Genomic DNA, 21,999 nt, shown 5'->3' on the forward strand with positions numbered 1-21,999 from the left:
TATCTTGGATTCAAGGTTGTTCCTTTAAAAAATATAGCTTTATTAAAATACAAGTCACATACCTATTCACCCATTTAAGGGGTGAATTTAATTTAAAGTGAATGTTCTTACTTTAAGTCCCTTTTAACATTCCATTTAAAGTCAATTTTTTTAGTAAGTTCAGAGTTGTGCAACCATTACCACAATCTAATTTTAAACATCCATTTCCCCTAAAAGAAATCCTATACCCATCAGCAGTCACACAGATTGACCCCAGGCAACCACTAATCTACTTTGTCTTTACAGATTTGCCTATTCTCAGCATTTTATATAATAATTCAGGCCAGGCGCGGTGGCTCATGCCTATAATCCCAGCACTTTGGGAGGCTGATCAGGAGGTCAGGAGATTGAGACCATCCTAACCAACATGGTGAAACCCCATCTCTACTAAAATACAAAAAACTAGCCCAACATAGTGGCACACACCTGTAGTCCCAGCTACTCAGGAGGCTGAGGCAGAGGAATGGCTCCGTCTCCCCCCCCCAAAAAAAAAAAAAAAAAAAAAATTCAATATTTTGTGACTGGCTTCTTTCACCAAGAATAACGTTTTCAAGGTTCATCATGTTGTGGCATGTATTAGTACTTCATTCCTTCTTAGTGCTGAGAAAACAGTTTTGGTGAATGTTTGTTTTCATTTTGGGGGGGAGGGTATATATGTGGGAGTAGAGTTACTGAATCATAAGGTAACTCTATGTTTGTGACTTTGAGGAAATGCGGTATTGTTCCTTGATATCAGCTGCAGCATTTTATATTCCTACCAGCAACGTATGAAGGTTCCAATTTCTCTGCATCCTCCCTAATACTTGTTATTGTCTGGCTTTTTAATTATAGCTCTCCTATCTCACTGTGGCTTTGACTTGCATATTCCTAATGACTCAATGTTAACCATCTTCTCATGTACTTATGGGCCATCTGTATATCTTCTTTGGACAAATGTCTATTCCAATCCCTTTTTTTTTAATAAGCTTGTTATTTTGAGATAATTATAAATTCACATGCAGTTCTAAGGTATAATACAGAGAGATCCTGTGTATTCTTTACCAGTTTTCCCCATGTTACATCCTTCAAACCTAGTACAATATGACAACCAATATATTGCCACTGATCCAGTTAAGATAGAGAACATTTCCATCACCACGGGGATCCTGCATGTTTCCCTTTTAAAGCCACACTCACTTTCCTCTTGCCCTCACCCATCCTCAACCCTGGCAGCCACTAATCTGTTCTTCATTTCTAAAATTGTATCATTTCAAAGAATGTGGTATACATGAAACAATAGAGTATGTAACCTTCTAGGATTGTTCTTGTTTTCACTCAGCAAAATTCTGTGGAGATTCATCCAGGTTGTTAAGTGATAGTGTTTCTTTTTATTGCTGAGCAGTAGTCCCTCCTCAGGATGGGCCAGTTTGTTTAACCATTTACCTGTGGAAGGACATCTGGCTGTTTCCAGTTCTGAGTTATAACAAGTAAAGCTGCTATAAACATGTACAGTTTTTGGTTTGAATATATGTCCTCATTTATCTGGGTTAAATGCCTGGGATTGACATTGCTGAGTTGTATGGTAGTTGTATATTAATTTTTTTAGAAAATTGCCAAACTAATTTCCAGCATGGTCATGCCATCTTACATTTCCTCTAGCAATGGATGAGTGATTCAGTTTCTTTACTACACAGGAGTAGATCTTCCATTCTATGAAGGCTGAGCAGGGGAAGGGATGTCTGCTCCCCTCTGACACACTTGTCTGTCACAGAGCCTCTGCAACAAGGGCTGGGGAAGGGGGAGAGAAACACTGGCAGCCTCCCCTCTTGGGGTTAAACTGGGAGTCCAGACTGGGTGCTCCAGGAGAGGGGGCCCTGGTCTCTTTGTCTGTTACTTGTGTGGCATAATCATTCCTGAGGTAGAACTTCCAGAACGTGAAGCTGGGGCAAGGGGTAAAGCAGCTTGTTCCCATCTCACATGCCCTAGATTCTCCTCGTTCTTACTAAGATTTAGTAGATTTCCCTGAATGAATGTCTCTTTGTTTGCTGTGGCCCCTTAGGACAATTCTCAGAAATTTTTAAAGATTTTTTTTTTAAATACTTTTCCCCAAATTGTTGTTTGCTAGGGAGAGGGTCGGCTGAGTGCCTAACTCTGCCATTCTGGAAGTCCCAACCTCTCAAGCTTGATTCTTGATGTGACCAAGAATCTGATAGAGGGAACATCCCCCATCCTGCCAAAATATTGTAAAGTCCTGTAGCAGTATAATCAGCCCAGGTCCTCCAGGGCTGAGAGTGGAAGTGCTCCCCACCCCACAGTCCTGGCTGCTTGCTGATCTGGCTAATGTACTGTGCCCAGACAACTTGGGCACTGGCCTGTCTTGAAAAGAAAAATAGATCTTTCTTTTTTCTCCTGAAGGGGGTTGGATATGTCCAGTAACGCAAAGTGGACTCGTGATGGAAGACCAAAGCTAGTACTTTAATTTTACACCAAAATTACCGCCCGCTCCAAAGGCATGTTTTCTTGGTGCACTCAGCTAAGTGGTTCATTAAGCTGGTCCTGGTTAGCAGAGTCAGTAGATCAGGCTAAAGAAACAGGGCAGGGACAAGTATTTTTGTTTGCTTTCAATGGATAATACAGTAACGTAGTTTACCTAATGGCATATGATAGGAAGTCTTCCTGCCACTCCTGTCTGCCTGCCACTCAGTTCTCCTCTTCTGATAGGTCACCTATGATATTCAGTTCTCCTGTATCCTTCCAGGGATATGCTCTATAAGAAACATGTTTCTTATTTTCCTCAGGAAGGCTGAGTTCAATCAATCCTTACCAGCTGGGTGTTCTTCATCTGAAAAATGGGAGTAACAGCACCTATTTCACAAGGATAGGGTACATATTGAATAAGATCATATGCAGTGGTGCTTTCTACATAGAAAAGTAGTGTGCCAGCTGTTGTTCTCACAGGAGCAGCCACCATGTAACAATAGTGAGATGGAGATAAGCTGTATTCAGTAGGTTCTCCAGAATCAGGAATTAGTCCTGGGGAAACACCTGAAGCTGATTGAGGGTGAGAGAACACGGGCCACAGGGAAACTAACATGGTTGAAGTCGGCATAAAACAGGGTCTGATAGGCTAGCAAGGAAAGAACCATGGGAAGCCAATGACATACAGAAACTACTCTGGAGGTGGTGGGAGAACCTTTCCATCTGTCTGTCACCCATGTACCAAAGAAATCCAGCAGAGTTCAAGGCTAGCTAATGAAGAGAGGTGCCTTCTCTCCCAGGAAGAGGCCCACTTTTGGACCAGTGACAACATTGGGTTGAACTCAAAACAACTTGAGCAGGTTGGGGGTTTTCTGAAGACCACCTAGGAGGGCCAGTCCCAAAGCACATGCAGAGCCTAATTTATGACAGGGCCAACCCAGAAGATTGGATACAGGCTCAGTCAGGAAACGAGCACCCGGATTGAGTTAAGCATCTTTTCCTTTTTAGGCAGAATGAGTGAGGCAGCAGGGAAAGTAAGAGACGCCAGAGGGGATGGGCAAGGCGTCAAAAAGCTGTCTTAAGTCTTCCTCTACCTAGGCTACCACCTGGAAAATGTCGGGCAAGGCGTCAAAAAGCTGTCTTAAGTCTTCCTCTACCTAGGCTACCACCTGGAAAATGTCCTGCAGGGAGCCTGTCCTATTCTCTCATCGTCCCTCTAAAACAACTTCAAAGACCGTAAAGGTGGTAAGTGAGGAGGTCTCTGAATAGAATGTGACAGGCAAATCTTTGCCCAGGAGAGAGAAGAGAGGTGTGTATGGCAGCACTGCTGGGAAGCAGACAGAGAGGAAGCCAGCTCAGAAGCTGGAATTCCCATTGCTCATCTGTTTTTGGGCGAGCCTGACATGCAACAAGATGACACAGTTACCCGCCTTGCCGAGGGCTCCTCTCAGGCCACACATTCTGCAGCTTCAGCAAGCCTCCCACCCAAGTCTGGCTGAAGAAGGGAGGCCTGGCAACTGTCTGAGGTTCAAAGTGTGGTTAATGGCTGAGGTAACACCAAGTCAGACACCAAGGATGACAGTAGACCCTTTGCAGTCTCAGAGCTTGCTTTTTTTTTGTTGTTGTTGTTGTTCTGTTTCAGAGCTTGCTTTTAACAAGAGCTGGGTGCTCATTTCACAGCCAGAATCAACCCTACTTGCTGAGGAGTCTGGGTCACTGCCCACTCTAGCCTCAGGGCACCCCTAGGACAGATCCAAAGCTCCCTGTCATGAACACTGGTGTGTCCTGGAGGTGTCTCCCCTGCCCCTCAAAGACTGATTAAATAAGGAGAATTTAATTGAAGAAGAAAGAGTTAAAGGGCTTAAAAGCAATTGCCTCTGTGAAAGCAGAACTGGAGGGTAAATAAAGAGGATGTTATGTTATTGTTTGCCTTTTAGTTATTGTTTGCTTTAAAAAAATTTAGCTATTTCTGCCTTGTTTTGTCTCTCAACTTTTTATTACGAAAGACTTCAAACCCAGAGAAAAGCTGAAAAACACATACAATGAAATGACATAAAAAGAACTATCTATAAAGATAAATTGAACATCATCAAAATTAAAGGCTTCTGCTCCTTGAAAGACACTGTTAAGGAAGAGAAAAGACAAACCACCGACTGGAAGAAAATATTTTAAAAATACATATCTGACCAGGCGAGGTAGCTCGTGCTTTGGGAGGCCAAGGTGGGCAGATCACTTGAAGTCAAGAGATCAAGACCAGCCTGGCCAACATGGTGAAACCCCGTCTCTAAAAATACAAAAATTAGCGCGTGTGCATACATGCATGCATGCAAAGAAATAAATAAAAAATACAAAAATTAGCCAGGCATGGTGGTGAGCACTGGTAATCCCAGCTACCTGGAAGGCTGAGGCAGGAGAATTGCTTGAACCGGGAAGTAGAGGTTGCAGTGAGCTGAGATTGCGCCACTGTACTCCAGCCTAGGTAACACAGCAAGACTCCATCTCATAAATAAATAAATAAATAAATAAATAAATAAATAAATAAATAATAAATAAAGTCTGGGCGCAGTGGCTCATGCCTGTAATCCCAGCACTTTGGGAGGCTGAGGCGGGTGGATCACAAGATCAAGAAATCGAGACCAGCATGCCCAACATGGCGAAATGCCATCTCTACTAAAAATACAAAAATTAGCTGGGCGTTTTGGGACATGCCTGTAGTCCCAGCTACTTGGGAAACTGAGGCAGAAGAATTGCTTGAACCCAGGAGGCGGAGGTTGCAGCAAGCCAAGATCGCACCACTGCACTCCAGCCTGGCGACAGAGCATGACTCTGTTTCAAAAACAAAAATAAAATAAATAAGTAAAAAAAATACATATTTGATAAGGGACTTATATGGAGAATATTTTTAATATTTACAAAACTCAGTAAGAACACAGATAACCTAATAAAAATGGGCAAAAGATCTAAACACTTTACTAAAGAAGACATACAAATGGCATATAAGCACATGAAAAGATGCTGAACATCATAAGTCACTAGGGAAATGCAAATCAAAACCACTACATGATACCACTACATACCCATTAAAATGGCTATTATCAGAAAAGCCAGCAATACCAAGTGTTGGTAAAAACATGAAGAACTAGAACTTTCACATATCGCTAGTGGGAACTGAAAATATTCTGGAAAACTGTTTAGCAGCTTCTTATAGAGTTAAATATAATCCCACTCCTCAATATTTATCCAAGAGAAGTGAAGATTTGTGTTTATGCAAAAATCCACAGGCAAATGTTTATAGTGGCTTTATACATAATTTCCTAATATTGAAAACAACCCACGTCTTTCAGGTGATACACGGATAAACAAAGAGCAATACATCCAAACAGTGGACTACACAGCAATAAAAAGGAACAAACTGATACAAAAACAAATGCAAAAACGAATTAAGCTTGCTGGGCACAGTGGCTCATGCCTGTAATCCCAGCACTTTGGGTGGCTGAGGCAGGCAGATCACAAGGTTGGAGATTGAGACCAACATGGTGAAACCCTGTCTTCACTAAAAATACAAAAATTGGCTGGTCATGATGGCCCACACCTGTAGTCCCAGCTACTCAGGAGGCTGAGGCAAGAGAATCACTTGAACCCAGGAGGCAGAGGTTGCAGTGAGCCGAGATCTTGCCACTGCACTCCAGCCTGGCAACAGAGCGAGATTCCATCTCAAAAAAAAAAAAACAAAATAAAACTAACAAAATAAAACAGATTAATGTCAAACATCTTGTGCTAAGTGTCCAAGGCTGAACTGTGTCCTCCCAAAAATATTAAGTCCTAACTCTCTAATACTTCAGAATGTGATCTTATTTGGAAATAGGGTCATTGCAGATTTCTTAAGATGAGGCCATACTCAAATAAGGTGGGCCCTTAGTCCCATATGACTGATGTCCTCATAAAGAGACAGACAGGAAGAATACCATGCAATGACAGAGGCACAGCTTGGAGTTCCGCAGGTACAAGGAAAAGAATGCCAAGGATTGCTGGTGACACCAGCAGCTAAGAGAAGGGAATGGAACAGATTCACCCTAGAGCCTGTGGGAAAGCATGACCCCTCCAACAACTTAATTTTGAACTTCCAGCATCCAGAACTATGAGACAATATGTTTCTTTATTCTTTTCTTTTCTTTTTTTTTTTTTTTTTGAGACAGACTCTAGCTCTGTCACCTAGGCTGGAGTTCAATGGTGTAATATTGGCTCACTGCAACCTCCACCTCCTGGGTTCAAGTGATTCTCCTGTCTCAGCCTCCTGAGTACCTGGGATTACAGGTGTGCACCACCATGCCCAACTAATTTTTGTATTTTTAGTAGAGACAGGGTTTTGCCATGTTGGCCAGGCTGGTCTCGAACACCTGACCTCAGGTGATCCGCCCGGCTCAGCCTCCCAAAGTGCTGAGGTTACAGGCATGAGGCACTACACCTGGCTGACAATATATTTCTATAGTTTGAAGTCACCCAGTTTGTGGTGTTTTGTTACAGCAGCCCTAGCAAACTCATATATAAATGAAAGAAGCCAGACTCAAAAGGCAACACACTATATGCTTCCATTTGTATGACATTCTGGGAAAGGCAAAACAATAGAAATGGAGAACAGATCAGTGGTACAAGGGGTAGGAGGTAGCGTGAGGGGATGACTACAAAGGGGCAAGGGAGAATTCTAGGGATGATAAACTCTTCTATCTCTTGATTATGATGGTAATTACACAATTTCATGTGTTTGTCAAAATTCATAAAACTTTACACTTAAATGGGTACATTTTACTGTGTAAATATTACCAAATATATCTGACCAAAAATAATTTCAAAAACCACAAAACCGATAGTCAAAAAACCTTGCACATCTTCCACCCAGATTCAACAGCTGCTAATATTTGACCATTTGCTTTATCTATATATGAATGTGATTTTTCTTGAATCATTTGAAAATAAGTTGGAGACATCAGGACATTTTCTATGTAAATATTTCATTATACATCTTCTAAGAATAAGGACAATTTTCTAAATATCTAAAAAAGTAACAATAACTCCAATTATTATTAATTTTTTAATTGCATTTTAGGTTTGGGGGTACATGTGAAGAACATGCAAGATTGTTGCATAGGTACACACATGGCAGTGTGATTTGCTGCCTTCCTCCCCATCACCTATATCTGGCATTTCTCCCCCTGCTATCTCTCCCCAACTCCCCATCCCATGCTGTCCCTCCCCTATTTCCCCTCAACAAACCCGTGTGTGATGCTCCCCTCCCTGTGTCCATGTGTTCTCATTGTTCAACACCCATCTATGAGTGAGAACGTGAGGTGTTTTTCTGTTCTTGCGTCAGTTTGCTGAGAATGATGATTTCCAGGTTCATCCATGTCCCTACAAAGGACACGAACTCACCGTTTTTTATGGCTGCATAGTATTCCATGTTGTATATGTGCCACATTTTCCCTGTCCAGTCTATCATCGATGGGCATTTGGGTTGGTTCCAGGTCTTTGCTATTGTAAACAGTGCTGCAATGAACATTCGTGTGCATGTGTCCTTACTGTAGAATGATTTATAATCCTTTGGATATATATACCCAGTAATGGGATTGCTGGGTCAAATGGAATTTCTATTTCTAGGTCCTTAAGGAATCACCACACTGTCTTCCACAATGGTTGAACTAGTTTACACTCCCACCAGCAGTGTAAAAGTGTTCCTATTTCTCCACATCCTCTCCAGCATCTGCTGTCTCCAGATTTTTTAATGATCCCCATTCTAACTGGCGTGAGATGGTATCTCAATGTAGTTTTGATTTGCATTTCTCTAATGACCAGTGATGATGAGCATTTTTTCATATGTTTGTTGGCCTCATGTATGTCTTCTTTCGTAAAGTGTCTGTTCATATCCTTCGCCCACTTTTGAATGGGTTTATTTGTTTTTTTCTTGTAAATCTGTTTTAGTTATTTGTAAATTCTGGATATCAGCCCTTTGTCAGATGGGTAGATTGCAAGAATTTTTTCCCATTCTGTTGGTTGCTGATTCACTCTAATGATTGTTTCTTTTGCTGTGCAGAAGCTGTGGAGTTTGATTAGGTCCCATTTGTCTATTTTGGCTTCTGTTGCCAATGCTTTTGGTGTTTTGGTCATGACGTCCTTGCCTACACCTATGTCCAGAATGGTTTTGCCTAGGTTTTCTTCTAGGGTTTTTATGGTGTTAGGTCTTATGTTTAAGTCTTTAATCCATCTGAAGTTAATTTTAGTGTAAGGTGTCAGGAAGGGGTCCAGTTTCTGCTTTCTACACATGACTAGCCAGTTTTCCCAACATCATTTATTAAACAGGGACTCCTTTCCCCATTGCTTGTTTTTGTCAGGTTTGTCAAAGATCAGATGGTTGTAGATGTGTGGTGTTGCCTCCAAGGCCTCAATAACTCCAATTATTACATTATCTAATGTACGGTCCATATTTCAACTTCTCCAATGTGTTCAAAATGTCTTTTGCGATTGTCTTTTTCTAACCATATCCAATCAAGGATAATATTATGTATTTGGATGGTGTGTCTCCACAATCTCTCAATCTATAATAATCTTTGCATCTTTTGCTTATTTTGAAGACGAAGTCTTGCTCTGTCGCCTAGGCTGGAGTGCAGGGACACCATCTTGGCTCACTGCAATCTCCGTCTTTCAGGTTCAAGTGATTCTCCTGCCTCACCCTACTAAGTAGCTGGGATTACAGGCACCTGCCACAATGCCTGGCTAATTTTTGTATTTTTAGTCGAGATGGGTTTTGCCATATTAGCTAGGCTGGTCTTGAACTCCTGACCTCAGGTGATCGGCCCACCTCCACCTCCCAAAGTGCTAGGATTACAGGCATGAGCCACTGCGCCCAGCCATCTTTGCATCTCATAATTTTTTAAGTTATTTATTTACTTTAAATTTTTTTGTAAAGACAAGGTCTTGCTGTTACCCAAGCTGGTCTCAAACTCCTGGACTCAAGTGATTCTCCCACCTTGGCCTCTTGAAGTGCTGGGATTACAGATGTGAGCCACCATACCTGGCTAGCATTTTTTTCCTTGTTATGACCTTTGTCCAAACTCGTTGCCCTCCAAAATGTCCAACATTCTGGATGTGTTTGATTGCTTCTTCAAGGGGTTGTGAAATATGTTCTTCTATCACTGTATTTCTTGTAAACTAGAAATTAGGTCTAAAGGCTTGATTAGATTCTGATTAAATGCTTTTGGCAAGAATAGTACACAGGTGATAGAGACTTATTTTTCCTTCTTACTGGCATCCCTACTAGCCTATATTTTTGCATTTCTCTCTCAAACCATGAAGGACTTGTGTACCTGGGCAAATATATGTTGTGGTGGGCCTGGTGTACCAGCTAGACACCGAGGCCACAACCATCAATAAGGCAGTTCCTGTCCTAAAGGAGATAAAACAAATGCAGTAGCACACTTTATCATCCAGTAACTATTTAGTAACTGCCACAAGGAGCCAGGCACCATGCTAGGTACTGGGGATACAGCATTAAGCAAAGGCCAACCAGTTTACAGTCTAATGTACAAGGCAAATATTCATAGCAAAGAAAATCCAGAAATAACTTGTGATAAATGCTATGGGGGGAAAAGAAAGCACAGGAGAGTATGGCTCTGTATAATGGAAAACCTGACCTAAGGGTGTGCTATGTGAGGTGAGGACTGAAGGATGGGCAGCATACCTCTCCAGTAGGTGAAAAGCAGGGGTTGTGATGTGTGTGGTGGGAGGGAAAGATTAGTGGAAGGCAGGGCAAGAGAGATGAGCTACAAGAAGTTCACCAAATGGCAGATAGGCAATTACAATCCCCCATCATGAAGCCATCACAGGAACAAACCTACATGCTAAACTTGGAGGGTCAGGGCAACTTCCCTGAGAGAGTGACATCTAAAGGAAGGCCTGAAGGATGACTCAGTCAGTGGAGGCGAGTAGAGGGAAGATGAAGCAAAGCAGCCAGTTAGCTGCTAGAGTTAAATCTGTGTAGGAATTTAGGTTCAAGAAAACTATGACATGTTCTTGCCAAAAATTTTAATATGAATAAAGATTCTAGATCTAACTTCTGGTTTACAGGAAATACTGGGATTCAATACTGATTTGAATTAAAAACTTCTAACTAAGGCCAGGCATGGTGACTCATCCCTATAATCCCAGCAGTTTGGTAGGCTGAGGTAGGAGGATCGCTTACACCCAGGAGCTCAAGACTAGCCTGGGCGATATAGTGAGATCTCATCTCTACAAAACACTAAATTAAAAAAAAAATAGCTGAGTGTGGCGGCACGTGCCTGTGGGTCCCAGCTACTCAGGAGGCTGAGGTAGAAGAATCGCTTGAGCTATGATCACGCCACTGCACTCCAGCCTGGGCGACACAGTATGACCCTGTTTCTACAAAATAAAAAATTCCCTAAGCCACACAAGTAAGAGGCAGGGTCAGAATCCAATAAAAAAAAATTCCCTAAGCCACGCAAGTAAGAGGCAGAGTCAGAATCCAATCCAAAGTTGCTGGCTCCAAAGCACCTGTATTTATCACACAACACTGCTCCCAGTAATAATAATGGCACCCACATAAGGCAAAGGTTAGAGAAAGAGGCTTTTTGTAATGAAAGTTGAAGGAAGAGATAGATTCTCTTTTAGCACAATAAGGGCACAGGACTATGCCAGCAGGAGGTCATTTGGCCCAGTATGAATGATCTGCTTATTTTCAGATGCTTGCACAGGAAGCCAGACCACAGCACCCAGAAATTTTCATCACCCACCCTTCTCACCATCAGGAACAGAAAATGATTGTGCTAGAGGTAAGAAATAAAAACAGTTGAGACCTGGGGGGAGGGCACAGTGGGGTCCAAAAGAGAAAAGGACTCCAGGGAAGGCGAATGTGAGAGAGGAGCCAGGAAGGACGGACTGAGTAGAGGTCTGCACACCAGAGATTTGTCCTGTAGTGCCCTGGCCACTAAGCTTTCTTGCCCATGGCTGAACTCCAAGTTAAACTGTTTAGAGAGGCTGCACAAATCTGTCATCCTTCGCACTCTGGGTTGGTTAGAATATGATGCAGCTGTCACCACCCTCTAGGATTCTGTGTGTTCTTCAACAACTAACTGGCAGATAGTTTTGCTAGGAACTGTTTTACGATAGGTTTCCAATAACTTCTATGAATATCAGGCATGGTGCTAGGTGCTTTGGATACATTCATCATCTCTAATCCTCTCAAGGGCCCACCAGAGGAGTCACTGATACTCAGAGAGTTACTCACCAAGATCACAAGACTACCAAACCAGTGTTAAATTTAGGTACATTAAAAGTTTAAAAGGTTTGAGACCACGATTCATGAATTGGACATTGCCAAACCACAATTTGATGGGTTGAAGTGGAAAGTCCCTAGAGGCTAGTTGGTGGTTTCTGATTGGTAGTTTCTAGTTAGAGGTTAGCAGGTTTTGACTGGTTATGCTTAAGTTTTGTTTTCCTAGACTGCAACCATTCACTTTGAGTTGGGTTTTGATTTGCTTAGAAAGGAACCTAAGGCACTAGAGAAGTCTCAGTCTCATTCATTCATTCATTCATTCGACCGAGTTTTGCTCTGTCTCCAGGCTGGAGTGCAATTGCACCATCTCGGCTTGTTGCAGCCTCCACCCCCCAGACTCAAGCCATTCTCCTGCCTTAGCCTCCTGAGTAGCTGGAATTACAGACACCCATCACTAGGCCCAGCTAATTTTTATATTTGTAGTGGAGCTGGGGTTTTGTCATGTTGGCCAGGCTGGTCTTGAACTCCTGATCTCAAGTGATCCACCTGCCTTAGCCTCCCAAAGTGCTGGGATTACAGGTGTGAGCCACCATGCCCAGCCTTAATGATTTACTTTAATACCAGATAATTTTTAGATGTGCCCGTCTGACTTGGATACAACTAAGCAAGCCAAGAACAGTGCTTCTCAAACTGTAAGACTGATTTTTAACATTTTCAATTCATCAGACTGGTAATTTTGTAAAATATAAAATGAAGTAAAATACATGCAAAGTACAAGCCCAAACTTATTACATTTATTAGACATACTCTGTGAAACTGCTGTAAATGTTTCCAAACACTTAGCCTGAAGGTTTGTACCAAGCTTATCACAGAATGGCAATAGAACAGAGCAGTGGCTCTTAGTCATGAAGGCACATCTGAATCATTTCCAGAGTTTTTCCTAACTACATGTGCCTACCCTTCACCCAGACTCTGACTCAGCAGGCCTGTGTGTTTAGTAGATACTCCCTGGGGGATTCTGATGTCCATCCCTGGTTAAGTACTACTCACTGCTCTGGGCCAGGCACAGTGGCTCATGCCTGCAATCCCAGCACTTTGGGAGGCCAAGGCAGGCAGATCACAAGGTCAAGAGATCAAGACCATCCTGGCCAATATGGTGAAACCCCATCTCTAATAAAAATACAAAAATTAGCTAGGTGTGTTGGTGGACACCTGTAGTCCCAGCTACTCAGGAGGCTGAGGCAGGAGAATCGCTTGAACCGAGGAGGCGGAGGTTGCAGTGAGCTGATATTGTGCCACTGCACTCCAGTCTGGCGACAGAGCAAGACTGTCTCAAAAAAAAAAAAAAAAAAAACCAAACAGACAAACAAAAAAAAAAACTACTCACTGCTCTAAGATGTTAACAAAGCCACTTTCTATCTTGGTGCAAATCAGACAGTGAAAGTCCCCTTTCAGAATTCACTAAAACCAGTAGAGGATGAGGGATGGGGATGGCAAAAATACCAAGGAATTGGAAGATGCAAGAAAGTTGTCCTCTATAACATCTGCATTACTACCTGATGCTATTTCAATCTTTTCAACTTAAAAATGTTTATGTGGCCAGGTGCGGTGGCTCACGCCTATAATCCCAGCACTTTGGGAGGCCAAGGTGGGCAGATCATGAGGTCAGGAGTTTGAGACCAGCCTGGTCAATATGGCGAAACCCCATCTCTACTAAAAACACAAAAATTAGCCAGGCATGGTGGTATATGCCTGTAGTCCCAGCTACTTGGGAAGCTGAGGCAGGAGAATTGTTTGAACCTGGGAGGCGGGGGTTGCAGTGAGCCGAGATTGCATCACTGCACTCAGCCTGGGCAACAGAGCAAGACTCCATCTCAAAAAAAAAAAAAAAAAAAAATTATATTCGTTCAAGGAATTGAATGAGCAGCAAATTAGAAGCAAAGTTGCATTTAGCAAATAATCACCCCCATCTAAGATAATACCTATGTTACGTTTCCTCCTACACAGCCCTGCCTTTGTAAAAATTGGCTACCTCCTGCATCCTGCATTTGAGGGATTCTGGGAATGGTCCACACCCCAGAAAAATGGTGCATCTTTAACTCATCCCAGAGGATGGTCAGCTGGTGGGGCAGCCCATCATTTTCAGGAAGAAACAGCCTGGGAAGAAAAACCACTCCACCTTTTTGAGATCAGGGCCAATGTAACAGGGGAGATGAGGGATAAACTTCACCAGAAGACTCCCCAGAAACCTCAGTGAGAATACACAGTTCTGATGAATTCCCTCCAGAAGAATAATCCAATGACCTCAGTGTTCCAACGGAGATGAGGACCAACAGGATGCTTGTGAAAAAAATGACAAATAGGCAGACCAAGCCAAAATGCAATTTATTTATTTTCTTCACTACTCCTAGTAATTCGTTTTTATTTGTATCACTGGTGTGTGTGTGTGTTCAACTGACCCTACCACAGTGTTAAATCATACTCTTTTCTCTTAGTCTCAGTCCTTAAAAGGTATGTTCATATAGCAAGTGCTCAATACATTTGGGGATATTTCTCCAACTTCACTTTCTAGAATAGATTGAAATCTTCTTGACAGACACTTGTTTCCAGGCTACATCAAAGGCTGCAACAAATCAACAGAAAAATAACAAAAGAAAACAGGCACAGTGGCTCACGCCTATAATCCCAGCACTTTGGTAGGCTGAGGCGGGTGGATCCCCTGAGGTCAGGAGTTTGAGACCAGCCTGGGCAACATGGTGAAACCCCGACTCTACTAAAAATATAAAAATTTGCCAGGCATGGTGGCAGGCACCTGTAATCCCAGCTACTCAGGAGGCTGAGGCAGGAGAATCACTTGAACTGGGGGGCAGAGGTTGCAGTGAGCCAAGATCGTGCCACTGCACTTCAGCCTGGGCAAGATAGTGAGACTGTCTCAAAAAAAGAAAAAAGAAAACCAGGCAGGTTGGGTGCAGTAGCTCATGACTGTAATCCCAGCAGTTTGTGAGGCTGAGGAGGGTGGCTTGCTTGAGTCCAGGAGTTCAAGTCCAGCTTGGGCAACAGAGTGAAACTCCGTCTCTACAAAAGTTACAAAAAATTAGCCAGGTATGGTGGGGCACACCTGTAGTCCCAGCTACTTGGGAGGCTTGAGGTGGGAGAATCACCTGAGCCCAGGGAGGTTAAGGCTGCAGTGAGCTGTGATCTCATGCCACTGTCCTCCAGCTTGGGCGATAGAGCAAGAGACCCTGTCTCAAAAAGAAAGCAAGAAATAAAAGAATAACAGGCAAAAGGCAAAATATAATTGCATAGAAAGGGAAATAAAAATAGCAAAGACATTAAAAAATGCTCAATCTCACTAATAGTTGGGAAAAATGCAAAAATGAGTCATCATACTGGCAAAAAAGTATGATATTGTCAAGCACTGACAAGGATAAAGGGAAATACAGTCATTGTTGCTTAACAACGGGGAAACATCCTGAGAAATACATCGTTAGGTGATTTCATCATTGTATGAACATCACAGAGTACAGCCTACTTATATGGTATAGTTTATAGGGTAGCAACTTGTACAGCATGTTACTGTACTGAATACTGTAGGCAACTGTAACACAGTGGTTGTCAGTCTAAACACAGAAAAGATACAGTAAAAATATGGTGTAAAAGATAAAAATGGTATACCTATATAGGGTACTTACCATGAATGGAGCTTATAAGATTGGAAGTTTCTCTGGGTGAGTCAGTGTGTGAGTGCTCAGTGAATATGAAGGCCTAGGATATTACTGTAGACAACTGTAGATTTTACACTATACACTTAAGCTACATTAAATTTATTTAAACATTTTTCTTCAATAAATTAACCTTAGTTCACTGTAATTAACTTTTTGACTCAGTAATAACACTTAACTAAAAACACAAACACACTCTACAGCTGTATAAAATATTTTCTTATATTCTCATTCTGTAAGCTTTTTCCTAATAAAATTTTTAAAAATTGGCTGGGCATGGTGACTCATGCCTGTAATCCCAACACTTTGGGAGGCTGAGGTAGGCAGATTGTGAGGCCAGGAGTTTTGAGATCAGCCTGACCAATATGATGAAACCCCATCTGTACTAAAAAAACACACACACACACACAAATTAGCTGGGCTTGGTGGCACAGTGCCTGTAATCCCAGCTACTCGGGAGGCTGAGGCAGAAGAATTGCTTGAACCCAGGAGGTGGAGGTTGCAGCGAGCCAAGATCACGCCACTGCACTCCAGCCTGGGCAATAGAATGAGACTCTGTCTCAAAATAAAATAAAATAATTTAAAAATTTATTTTACTTTTTAAATTGTTTGTCAAAAACCAGGACACAAATACACATATTAGCCTGGGTGTACACAGGGTCTGGATCATCAATATCACTGTCTTCCACCCCTACATCTTGTCCCACTGGAAAGTCTTCAGGGCTATATAGGCATAGAGCTGTTATCTCCTATGATAACAATGCCTTCTTCTGGAATCCCTCTTGAAGGACCTGCCTGAGGCTGTTTTACAGTTAACTTCTTTTTTTAAAGAAGAGAGTATACTTGAATGATAAAAAGCACAGTAGAGTAAGTACATAGTCACTTATTATCAAGTATGTATTGTACATAATTGTATGTGCTATATTTTTATATGTCTGGCAGAGCAGTAGTTTGTTTACACTAGCATCACCACAAACACATGAATAATGTGTTATGATACAAGTGATGAGATTTTTTCAGCTCCATTATAATCTTATGGAAACTGTCATACATGTCATCTGTTATTGACTGAAACACTGCTACACAGAGCATGACTATAGATACTCTCATATACTGCTTGTGAAAGTGTACATTGGTTGGGCCATTTGCTAATATCTATATGCATTCTGAGTTTAAGTGGTTCTGAGAACTATTCATACCAGCTCACAGAGCTGATTGTGCATTAATGTCACATTAGTAGCTTGAAATTGGCCATGGTGGGAGAATTTACACCATGGAAATTGGTAAATGCTACAAATCACAGCCCCACTTCCTCTTTTTGGAAGACTGGTTGTTAAACATTCATCAGTACTCTAAAGTCTATTTGACAATGTCAATACAATTTAAAAGAAAAAAAAGCACATAACCCACGATACAGTATTCCTGTTTTCTAAAATATATTTGTACATGTAAACAGGGAGAGATGTTCAAGGATGTTCACAGCAGCACTGTTTGCAATGGAAAATTACAGACAACCTAAAAACCCACTCACTGATAGTGAAACCAAAAACCATCTGAGACAGGGCTCGATTAAGAGGTTTATTTTGCCAAGTTTAAAGACCATAGCCCATGCCACAGCCTTGAGAGGTCCTAAGAATATATGCCCATGATGGTTGTGTTATGGTTCGGTTTTAGACATTTTAGGGAGACAAAAGTTACCGGCAAAGACAAAAATCACTACATGGGAGGTATACATTAGTTTTGGCCTGGAATAGGGGGATATCTCAAAGTGGTAGTGGAGGTTTCTAGGACACAGGTGGATTCAGAGATTTTCTGATTGGCAATTGGTTGAAAGAATGAAGCTCTGCCTGAAGAGTTAAGAGTCAGCTTGAGTTAAGGTAAGGTGGGTACTGTTTTGGAAGCCAGGGTTCTTGTTATGTAGATTAAACCTCCAAGGAGCAAGCTTCACAGATAATAGATGTGACAGACTCTTTATCTGACCTAAAAGGTGTCAAATTCTGTGGAAAAAGTAGAGGAAGTAGATTCTCTAAAAAATGCAAATTTCCCCCACAAAGGACAGCTTTGCAGGGCCATTCAAAAAAATATATTTTGGGGCCAGGTACGGTGGCTCACGCCTGTAATCCCAGCACTTTCAGAGGCCGAGGTGGGCAGATCATGAGGTCAAGAGATCAAGACCATCCTGGCCAACATGCTGAAACCCCATCTTTACTAAAAATACAAAAATTAGTTGGGCATGGTGGTGGACACCTGTAATCCCAGCTACCTGGGAGTCTGAGGCAGGAGAATCGCTTGAACCCAGGAGGTGGAGATTGCAGTGAGCCAAGATCGTAATAGTGCACTCCAGCCTGGGCAGTAGAGTGAAACTCTGTCTCAAAAAAAAAAAAAAAAAAAAAATAGGTTTTGGGGTAAAATACGTTGATCTCCTTTAGGACCTGCTGTCTGTCATGAGATGTTATACAAGTCAAGTTGGAATCTGATATCTTATTGCTACAAAGAGTCTGTTTTGTCAGTCTTAAAATCTCTGTTTTAATGTTAATGCTGGTCAGTTGGGTCTAAACTCCAAAGAAAGGAAGGTATATAATGAGACCCTCCTCCCCTCTTCCTGACATGGCCTGAACTTCTGACCACCCCTCTTCCTGTCACGGCCTGAATGTTTTCAGGCTTTTTTGGGATCCCCTTTGCTGACGGGGTCCATTCAGTCGGTTGGAGAGATTAGAATTTTATTTTTGGTTTATAGAAGGAAATTCAAAAAGAAAAACCTCCAACCTATTCTAACTGTGGAACACCATGCAGCAGTTAAAATTAATAAGGTAAATTTATATAAACTGTTGAGAGGAAAAACTTCTCTACCAATTTAGGTCCAATTGGCAAGTGGCCTGTGAATTAACTGACGATAGGCAGATTAACAGGAGAAAAACGTACTACATATGCGAAGGTACCTTAAAGAGAGTAGCTCCCTGAATACCTAGAGGCTAAAAAAAATCACACGGCCATAAAAAAGAATAAAATCATATCCTTTGCAGCAACATGGATGCAGCTGGAGGCCATTATCCTAAGTGAATTAATGTGAGAACAGAAAACCAAATACCACGTTACAAGTGCGAGCTAAACTGTGGACACTTACAGACATAAAGATGGCAATAATAGCTACTAGGGACTACTGGGGTTGAAAGACTATTGGGTACTATGTTCACTATCTGATGACAGGATCATTCACATGCCAAACATAAGCATCACACAATATACCCATGTAACAAACCTGTACATGTACTCCTAAATCTAAAAAAAAATTTGAAATCGAGATATATATGTAACAGCTTACTACAGGTGGGGGAATTTAGGGCTTCAAATGATGGAAAGTTTTGTTGGGGTTGTTTATACCTTTTTTGGGGGGGCGGAATATCCCAGTGCCCAAGGTCAATGCCTCCCTGACTAGAGACCTCCTGGGAAGGGGTGGGTTCCGGCAGATGATGCTAGTAAAGCTCTGCTTTAGTCAGATGTGGGAAGTTCAGATAAGATTTCTCTCTGCATCTTCTGTAACTCAAATGTTTCTACTCTGAAGTATTCTGTATACCAGTTTGGTGGGTTGCTGGTCTCCAGTAGTAACACAAAAGTCTCAAGACTTATTGCTGGGGCAAAAGGCAATCTGCAGGACAATACATAATGACTGCACTTATATTACAGAAATACAGAAAACTACACTATACATATGGACATATATGCAAATAGGTAAATATCACCAAAAAAAAAAAAACAACAACAACTAGAAGGAGACACAAAGTGACAACAGAGGTTGAGAAGTGGAGGAGAAACCTAGGATTGATAGTATTGGTCAAAGGGGATTTTAAGTATAAATTATAAATTAAATGCACCTCAAGGACAATATATACGTATATTATTTGTGTAAAGTGAAATCAAAATAACTTATTTATTTATTTATTTTTATTTTTTGAGATGGAGTTTTGCTCTTGTTACCCAGGCTGGAGTGCAATGGCACGATCTCGGCTCACCGCAACCTCCGCCTCCTGGGTTCAGGCAATTCTCCTGCCTCAGCCTCCTGAGTAGCTGGGATTACAGGCACATGCCACCATGCCCAGCTAATTTTTTGTGTTTTTAGTAGAGATGGGATTTCACCATGTTGACCAGGATGGTCTCGATCTCTTGACCTCGTGATCCACCCGCCTCGGCTTCCCAAAGTGCTAGGATTACAGGCGTGAGCCACCGCACCCGGCCCAAAATAACTTCTTGAAGACAATGTCCATAAGCTTCCACGTAAAAGATCAAGAAAATGGTCAGGCTTCTGAGCTTCAGAGATGAAGGCACCTTCTTTCTTTTTGAGACAGGGTCTTGCTGTGTCACCCAGACTGGAATGCAGTGGTGTGAACACGGCTCCTGACAGCCAAGACTTCCTGGGCTCAAGCAATCCTCCCACCTCAGGCTCCAGTGTACCTGGGACCTTAGGTGCATGCCACCAGACCTAATTTTTAAAAAATTGTTTGTAGAGATGGGGGTCTTACTTAATTGCCCAGGCTGGTCCTGAACTCCTGGGGTCAAGTAATCCTCCTGCCTTAGTCTCTCAAAGTGCTGGGATTACAGGTGTGAGTCATCACACCTGGCCAGAGACACTTTCTTATGCCTGGATTACAATTCTCTCTTCCCCAGTGGGTCTTGTGGGCAGCCCTACACTTCTCCCCTAGGGCATTCTAGATAGACCCTTTGTGGGATATCAGGCCAGATTAAGACCCTTAAAAAACCCCTGAAAAGATTATGATTCTCCTCCTTCCTTTGCATTTGTAATTCAAAATTAAAATTCTGTGAAGTAAAGAAATCCTACGAAGTTCTGATTTTTCCCATAATAACTTTGGTAATCTTTGGATATCTTAAAAATGTAGGCCGGGCATGGTGGATCATGCCTGTAATCCCAGCACTTTGGGAGGCTGAGGTGGGCAGATCACGAGGTCAACAGATTGAGACCATCCTGGCCAACATGGTGAAACCCCGTCTCTACTAAAAAATACAAAAATTAGCTGGGTGTGGTGGCGCGCACCAGTAATCCCAGCTACTCAGGAGGCTGAGGCAGGAGAATTGCTTGAACCCGGGAGGCGGAGGTTGCAGTGAGCTAACATCATGCCACTGCACTCCAGCCTGGTGGCAGAGCAAGACTCCGTATCAAAAAAAATAAAAAAGAAAAGAAAAGAAAAAGAAAAATGTATTAAGTTTCTCAAACATTTTTGGGTTACCTGGAGACACATGCCTACTTCTGACTTACTGGGTAATTTAGCACTGGCACTGAAAGGGTAAAAATGGAACCAGCAATTTTCAGTCATTCCCTAAAGAGAAGTCGAAGGACAAGATAAAAGAATGGAAGGACGAGTTTAAGCACTACTAGCTTTTTCAAACCAGCATCTTAACAACCATGCACACAATTAATTGGCTAAACTTCTAGGTGCAAACCTAGGGATGGCATTGGGGCTATAAAGAATGGCACAAGCTGTGGTTACCCCAGTAACCACTTTCTCCCAGGACTCACTCAAGGCAATAGGGACTTGCTTGGTCTTGCCCCTTCTGTTATGATTCCAGGGCTGGTGGCCCAAAAGGGCTACAAGTTCATTCTCCCAGGGATGGGTCTCCAGTGAGAGCTCTCAAGCTCTTCAGGGAACTTCAGAGCCAAATTCCCCTAGCATTTTGTTCAACTGTTCCCCGTGCATACAGGGACAAGAAAGGGTTTTGCATTATCCTTTTCCATTTACTGAAATTACATCTGTAACACTGATGAAGAGAAGGGACAGTTTTTTCTACCTGTCTCAGGGAACTGGGTGGGCCTGATAACTCTCCCACTAGATGCTCCTGGCCCCAGATTATCTGGTTACTTATTTTAAAACTTCCTGATATTAGCAGAAAAGACTTTTCCCTAAATCTCCTATAAATGATATCTGAAGTGGTGGTATGCCACTCGGCAAATGGCTGTATCCAGTTTCAATGGTTCATAAAGTAACTTATGAAGTGACTTGTTTTCTTTCAGCTCAAAGGAGGTCTGGGGAAAGACACCATTCATTCATTCCAGATGGGGTCTCACCGTGTTGATGAGGATGGTCTTGAACTCCGAGGCTCAAGGATCCTCCTGCCACAGCCTCCTAAGTAGCTAGGATTACAGGAATTGTGGTGAAAGGCACTTTCTTGGTCTGTGTGGTCTGCCTGCACCCAGATGATCTGGAGCCTCACCTCTATCACCTGGCCAGCCAATCCAGGTCAGCCTGGGGTTCCAGGAAAAGATGAAATGTTACATGGCCTACTTGCCTTTTTCTGCTATTCATAGGCTGATATTGGTTCAGAGTAAATATAAACCCACGGGGCAAGTTCATTTTCGCACTGAGTAACAACCTTCACTGAACTCTGTTTTAAGGGAGGGATTTTTCCATGCCTGGCTAATTGTTTGTAGAGACAGGATTTTGCCACGTTGTCCAGATGGTCTTGAACTCCTGAACTCAAATGATTCACCTA

At 42.2% G+C, this 21,999-nt stretch overlaps 2 protein-coding genes across 2 annotated transcripts in view; one reads left to right on the forward strand and one right to left on the reverse strand.

Moving 5' to 3' along the window:
• The window catches only part of LOC128929627 (uncharacterized), a 52,541-nt gene extending 36,452 nt beyond the window's left edge, over positions 1-16,089 (forward strand). The window contains exons 2-3 of the mRNA XM_078348365.1: positions 11,244-11,333; positions 13,784-16,089. The gene's annotated coding sequence lies outside the window, so the exon portion shown is untranslated. The remainder of the gene's footprint in view (positions 1-11,243; positions 11,334-13,783) is intronic.
• COMMD1 (copper metabolism domain containing 1) overlaps positions 1-21,999 on the reverse strand; it is a 300,356-nt gene that overhangs the window by 36,027 nt on the left and 242,330 nt on the right. The gene's annotated exons all lie outside the window — the stretch shown is intronic.

The sequence above is a fragment of the Callithrix jacchus genome, chromosome 14 (genome assembly GCF_049354715.1).
Source record: "Callithrix jacchus isolate 240 chromosome 14, calJac240_pri, whole genome shotgun sequence".
Taxonomy (NCBI): domain Eukaryota; kingdom Metazoa; phylum Chordata; class Mammalia; order Primates; family Cebidae; genus Callithrix; species Callithrix jacchus.